The sequence below is a fragment of the Bombus pyrosoma genome, linkage group LG11 (assembly GCF_014825855.1).
Source record: "Bombus pyrosoma isolate SC7728 linkage group LG11, ASM1482585v1, whole genome shotgun sequence".
Lineage (NCBI taxonomy): Eukaryota > Metazoa > Arthropoda > Insecta > Hymenoptera > Apidae > Bombus > Bombus pyrosoma.
Window position 1 is genome coordinate 15248962 of NC_057780.1, and position 7941 is coordinate 15256902.

Sequence of the window (7941 nt, forward strand, 5' to 3'; positions counted from 1 at the left end):
TATCATAACAATGTTTTTTTAATGACATACTCCGAAGAGAATGAGAACGACAATAATTATAACGAATATCGGTTATCACCACCTTTTCCATTCCGGTACGAAAATCCGATATGCTCCAGTTCTCTAAGTATCACAGATGTTACGTACGGCTTTAGCAATAACAATGAGATCATTAGTAACTACGATGAACACAATTACGATGATGAGGAAGATGAAAGTCCGAAGAAAGGGCTCTTGAAGCAAATGTTTTGCCTTCCATTAAATTAAGCTAAATAAGGCTTATTTAATATTACGAGATTGCCTCTAATTAATAGCTAATATAAATTTTGTAGATTGCAAGAGATTTGAAACCTGTAACGAAGTTAAAGTTTACAGAATCCTTGTATTAAGTATTGGAAGAAAAAAGTATTTAATTTGCGTCACATATATATGATCGTGTTGAACTCTTCTTTCACATGGTGCTGCAATTTAAGCGTTATTAATGGGTATTATTTTCAGCTATTTTTAGAAGAGAAATTAATTAAAATGGAAAATGTACCTGACTGCTTCGATTAATCTCGTAGGTAATATGTCATTCCGTTGCGCAGTCGTTCTATTAATATTTACGAGCATTGTACGATCTATTATATCGCTTGCATGAACGTATTCACTAAAAACAATAGCAACAAAATATTTCTAACGAACTAATATCTATTTAAGAAAAAAATATTGTATATTATAGATTAATTACGTTTGAGAAAAAAATATAGCGAACGTAAGTATAAAATTTCTAAAAAAAAAAACTGATTTTTGTTTTCTACATTTTTCTTTTTCTTTATATTTAATGTTATAATACATTAGTGAAACACTTCTAAAAGGAAATTGTTGATCACAATATATTAAGGGAAGAAGGAAGAAATAATCTTAATCACATCACAATTTATAGTATTACATATACAATTTTGCAAATATTTTTGTTTGCGTTCAAGGATGTGAAAGTTATATAGTAAATAATTTTGGTATTAAACTTTCTTTTATAAGCAATATTATATTAATTTTTATCGATGCATTTTGTTCAATACTTTCTTTTGTTATAAGATAGTAGAAATAAAAAGTTAAAATTGCACAAAATGATAAGCATTGTTTTTGTATTCTAAATGGACTAATTTTCCAGTTTCTATTACTATTTTCATATTTCTAATATAAATTAAATATCATCATTTTTGTAAGCTAACGATATTTATAGGGATATAAAATGAAGGTCTTCCACTGCCATATCTTTTTGTATCCATTGCAAACCTTAGATCACCCTATGTGCGATTAAGAAAGCAAAGAAATTCATCTCGCTGTTATTTTGTTAATACCTTTTGTTATAGTGAAATCTAATAAACAAGATTACGAGTAGGATCTAAATTAATTTCTGATTAATAAACATAATACAACCTAAATTTTGTGCAATTTTATATTACTACTTTACGTTTAAACAAGATGTTAATCATTTTACATTGATCAATTTTAAGTTATTTTTTATTGTTACATTGTACCAAAATTATTTACTACTGACGGTTATTCACTCCTGTGATGATTATAAATATGAAAAGACCTTAGAAAGTCTTGGAAAAAATAGAGAATTATGAAGATTCGACATAAAAATTAAGATAATCCGAAAGGAATTTAGAATAAGGACACACACGAAAATGAAATTACCAAAACACTTTATATGAAAGGAGTTTTACAAAAAATTAGTGAATTTTCTTAAATTCACACATGCCGGATATGTATACTATACTATGCAGAGTGAGACATTTTGATTCTTACGAATTTCAATTAAGATCTTTGAATTGAATTAATTGAATCAAAATAAAAGTCTTATGTTGAACAATATGATCGTTCTTATTTTTGGAAATATAATATTTATTTTCTTTCGTTATCAAAAGAGTCATCACAAATATGTCTATAAACTATAAATAATGAAATATTTTTTCTAAATTTGCTTCTTTAATTTATCACATTGAAATTAAAACATTGAAATTTAATACTTTCTTTTCACAATGTTATCTTTTATCGTACTTACTGCAAAAGTAATAGTAGTAAATATGTAATAATATATATAATATTTTTTTATAAACATTAATTTAATGCTGTTGCAAATATTGTAATCAGTATTCTCATGGATATCTATTTATTTTATATTTCAAAAATCCAATTCTTTTTCTTTATAGTATAGTAACAATTAGAAGCTTAAATAAACAAATTATTTACATAACTGAGAAAAGAAGAAAATATAATATTATAAATAGATTTTAAACAATAGATAACATAATGGTATACATATGTATATTTTCTTAAAAAAGAATACAATAGTTAGGAAGGCACACCTGTAGACTAATTGTTAAAAATTTTAGTTTTGGATTGCAAAAACTAATTATTTTTTAATTTAACTATGGTCACAAATATGTGTAAAAAGTAGTTTTTATTGTTTTTTCTCTAAGAATTATCAGTTAAAAAAACATTACTACTTGCACGACTTTTATTTTTGTTAATTTGGGCAGGAATGATTTTGAGTATAGTTGAAGTACATTAGTAAGATAATATATTCCAAAATAATTTGTCTTTAACGAATAAGGAAGTATTGTTTTATTTTCTATCATGTATTAGAAGTATTATATTTATAAATAATTTTTGAATATATGTATAAGTTACTGTTATTTTAATATTCAAGTTATTTTCTATCACTTGAATGATCTGACTAATTTGGCTGCTATATTTATATTTAATTATAAACATATGAAATATGCATTACGCTAATGAATAACAAAGTATTGTTTTAAAAATAAGTATATATTCGTATTAAAAAGAAACATATCAATGAAAATTTTAAAAATAAAAGCTTCTAAGATATATAATTATAGAATTTACAATATGTCTGCGCGTATTCAATAAAGATTGAAATGTATCTTAAGGTTAACATTTTATGTGTTTATATAAAAAATTAATTAATTTCAATTAATATCAGAGATTACATAAATGACATAAAGAAGATCATAATTATTATTACACTTTACTCTTCATTGTTTGAAATCTAATAATATGCAAATACTAACTTTAGAAACAGAAATGAGGTTTAATTAATTATAAAAGACATGGTTCTACTACTTGTATTTTAAGTGCCTCGCCCTGTATACTAAATGTATATATATTTATGCATGTATATAATTTAAAAAGATAATTGTACTTTGGTTTATATATATATTATAATATAAATATATATATATAAACATGATATAAATATATATTATATATTATATATTATATATATATATCACACAATAAATATAGGTATCATTTTAAATATTGTAATTACTTTATAACATATTATTATTGTTGTTCAAATGGATAGCATTATCTTCCGTTGTAGCACTGTCGTTGAAACGAAATTGAATCAATCAATTTTTTTTTTAATTATTCACAATTAATTTTCTATATTATTTGGTAGTGTTTTGCATTACAATGAGATGCTTTTTCGTGTGTCGAAAAGTATGTTCCATACGGCAGTTCCAAGAATATAATTAAAAAAAGAGTATATTAAACAAAGATGGCTTCTGCTGCAAGTAAAGACTACGAAGATAAAAAATTATAGAACTACGTTATTTAAATATTCTATTGTTAGCGCTCAAAATGAAAAGAGAATGCTTGTTATCATTTATATATATACATATACACATGTGTATATATGTATGTGAAAGGAATTTTACAATATATGCCTTGTTGTTCAAAACTCAGTTTTCCATCGTACTGAACTTCAATTCGGGCGAAGGACGAGTTTGTACACTGATGTAATTACTAATGTTAAGTAACAATGTTCGAAAATTATTCGACGATTAATTAAAATATTAATTATATAACCACAAGATCAGAACGAAAATTTTCTGTAGTACATTTTGTTTTTATAACAAAATGATAAAAGTAATAATAGTTAATAATGGAAACCAAAATGAAGAAGAGTTTTGTGTAGTCGCTTTGTTTATAACGAGAAAATATAAACGTAAGAAAAATCAAATGGAAATAAATGGAGGAAAAATTTATTTCTTGAATTATTGTAATGAGTGACTGATAAATTAATTAAAACATTCCATTCATTCTTTTTTATCGATGATATATATAGTAATATTTAGTAATGCTAATGATTTATTGATACCTATATCTCAAATTGTATCAAAATGTTACTATATATATGAAGTTAATAGGAATTTTATAAATTTTAACTTATGTTTTGTAGTTTGACTGTTATCAGTTATCTGATATATACTGTATAAATAAATTTTAATAATAGCATTTTAAACCCTGTGTTGTTAAATTATACTGCTTGAATAATGTTTGTTTTTTAACCCCTAAATAAAGGCCTTACGATCAGATATTTATTTATCTTAGTTCGAAAAGGATTTTATTTATTATTTTATCTATTACCTTTTATAGTGTCGTTATTGATTTTTAATAATATTTTTATTTAGTATTGTTGAAAATAATAGTTGTGTTAAAACTATATTCATTGTTTCCTTTTTTGTAGTTCAAGACATAGTATTGCAGATTTTACTCATAAGACTAATATAAGTTCAAATATGGTTGATGTTAAATATCTTTCTCATATAAAGTCATAATGGGAGAAGGACTTAATGGATACTTCTTCATGTAATACAATATTATTGAGTTTGCTTTTCAGAAGATCAACATCCTAAAAGAAAATAACGCTTTGTAATTTTTCTTAAAATCTTAGCAAGTAAAATAAGAAAGTTGCTTATTTGGAATAAAAATGTTATTATATAAAATATGTTTTTTACACAAATATTTAAATTTAATTTAATTAACATTTAAACATAAATTTTACAGATTACAAAAAATTTATTTTAGATACTAATATTTTTATTCTTTAAATGAAACATTTATATAAAAATATGTAAATAATGTTTATATAATATTTGAATAATGTTCTAAAATACTCAATTATTTTAAAATAAATTGGAATTATAAACCTTTATTTTAAAAAGTTTTCTTTTAATTGAATAATAAATTTCAAATTGTTTTTTATATTGTTATTTATTATATAAAAATATATAATTACTATCTTTGTTAAAAGTAAATCATTATCACTGCTAAAGAGAGCAACCGGTGCAGTTACTTTGTTTAATTCGTATTCCGGTGGTTCTGGAGAATTGTAAATTTAAAATTTCTTTCCTTGTTGTGATAATCAAATTGTCGAAAACTGCCTAAAATTATTAAGTTATTATTATTGCTATTTTTAGTAATGTATTATTTAATATATATTGATATATTATTATGATATATACCTGTATTATTAAATAGGTTTGGGGTTTGACATTTAATCGATTCACACAGATTTGTTAGTTATACTCTGTATTTCACCACCTTGTACAGCCATTTTCAACATATCGGATACTCAGATAAACAAAACGTGGCGAACGGAGAAAAACAGAAGAGAATCGCAAGTAGTCGTACCAACTCTGCATGTAGGAATTAGTGATTGTACTAACCTGACATTTTTTTTTTTTTTTTTTTTTNATTATATTGTTTATTTTTAATTTTACAATTTGTCCAGTGGGACATTAGGTAAAATGTTATAACATATGATTGAATAGCATGTGGATGGTTACCCCCAGCGGGGTGCCATCTTCGCGTTTTTTAGTTTATATCCTTTATGAGATCAGCTGGGTGTTTCCTTTTTAGTCTTCTTTCTATTCTTGCGTTGATCGTTTCCGTAACCAGCCTGTTTGGGTGTGTTGTTATTCTTTCTCTGTACCTTTCCGCGTATCTGGTAATCTCCTCCTTGACCGTTGGTATTCCGAGGTCCTTCCGTATATCCTTGTTTCTAACGTACCATGGGGCGTTTACTATTGTTCTCAGAATTTTTGATTGTAATGTCTCTATTTTGTTTATATGGCTCTTTGCTGCTGTCCCCCATAGTGGTATTCCGTATGTCCAGATTGGTTTTATAATTGTTTTATATATTTTAAGTTTATTTTCTATGCTTAATTTGGATTTTCGACTTGTTAGCCAGTGCATTTGTCTCCTTGTTGTCTGTATTTTGTCTGTTATTGATTTGATATGCTGTTTCCATGTGAGTTGTGTATCTATGTGGAGTCCTAGGTATTTGACTTGTCTTGTTTGTGTTATGTGCGTGCCGTTCATTAGGATGTTTGGTGGCGTTTGTTTTCGCAATGTGAATGTAATATGGTTGCATTTGTTGAGGTTTGCTTTTATTTGTTTAGCTTGCAGCCACTTTTCTATTTTTGTGGTGCCATACCTTTGTTAGACAAAACGTTCATCCCTTGACCGCGGCTAAGTTCGGCGACTGGTTGTGTCACTTCGAGTTCAAGCTTATATTTTTTTTTTTATTGTTTGATTTTAATTTTACAATTTGTCCAGTGGAACATTAGATAAAATGTTATATCTTAATTCAAGCTTATTGTCACAAATCTCGGCCAAACATAATCGGATTAGATCTTAAACAATTACTTAAGTACGGCTTATGATAAGAATCTAAATTAACGTATTGAAGTGTTCCCAAGGATTGCGAAGAAAAGGCCCCGATGTCCTTTCATCTCCGACATGTATAATTAGTTTGATATTTAAATGCACCTTCAAGTTCGCTAACTTTTGCTACATAAGATGTTCCAGCAATCGAACTACGGCATCATCTGGACGACCCCAGCTCACGCATCAACGATCATCTTGGACCAATGTGTCAAGAGGATCTTCCCACTATCAATCCAACCCTATCCAGCGGAACATGAGCATCCAACAATCCACAAGGAGTTGAATAGAAGATTTAATTAATTATACCTTTACAGAATTTTGATCGATGCCCTCTCAACGAGGGGGAGGATGTTATGTCGCGCAAGACATCTGCACTCCATCCCGTCCTGCTTGACCGCCGACGGTCTACGCACCTTACTTCCGACCCTCAATAAATCCAAGGACCCACCGTAAAACATTAACATTTTAAAGTCATTGTTTCGATATGTTTTCGCTTCACATGTTTGACCTGAAGGAATTCCTCATCCTACAAATATTTTCCGTATATAGCTGGTACTTAGAACAGTCCTTGGGTTTATTATACGTTCTTACAAATTACGGAGAAAGCGGGTAGTCACCTAACGGAGAAAGTGGATAAGTGTCTAATCGAAAAGCCGGTTTTTCTTTGGAACAAGGTCAACCCCGAGCCATGTCGATCGGAGGCTTCCTCCTCCAATCGTCATTTATTCACGTTGGCTATAACCAACGGGCATCGTGGATAGTTACCCTCACTTTCTAACGTAAAGTGTGAACCACGAATCCACATCCTTAGTTCAACAGACACACCCACACCGAGCTTTCCTCCGTAATTACACAAGAACGAAACTTACTTGTTCTCAACACGAGAGAGCAGTCACTACTATCTGCTCTCTTTCTCAAGCTCTAGAATAGTCAAATTCTCTTTCGTGATTCTTATTCGCCAATCACGCTGTATCTTACATAACGTTTTATCCATATTGTATACAAAGTTGTTGGAAATATATAAAGTTTATAACCCTGCTAATCGCAGTGTTATACTACATCAATCACCCCTATTATCCTAACCGAAAGAAGGGGATCGATCTATTTGTGGTGTCGATCCTTACAATCATAATGGGAATTTACGACTCCGGTTGACGCCTATTCTCGCGACCGCGTCTCCCCGCGATTGATCGAAAATACAAGTAGATTGGAACGCAATCCGCACTCTTTGACATTTCAACTCGTACTGTTATTAATTCGTTCTTTGTCCCCTAGTAACCCCTTGTCTTTAGTCCTAGCCTCACTACATACATGCTCAGCAACCGTTCGTTCATAATTCATACAACACCCCCCAGGCCCCCCAACCATGATACTACAATAGCGTAATGCGATATATCGTATTACTACATA

The 7941-nt window shown here is 28.5% G+C and overlaps 1 long non-coding RNA gene across 1 annotated transcript; it reads right to left on the reverse strand.

Annotated features, from left to right (window-relative positions):
• Positions 1–271: 271 nt before the first annotated feature.
• Positions 272–5643, reverse strand: LOC122572285. The gene is made up of 3 exons (XR_006318431.1): positions 5325–5643; positions 5099–5243; positions 272–4711 (listed from the first exon to the last, which is right to left on the reverse strand). It is a non-coding gene; the product is annotated as an uncharacterized LOC122572285 (long non-coding RNA).
• Positions 5644–7941: the final 2298 nt, after the last annotated feature.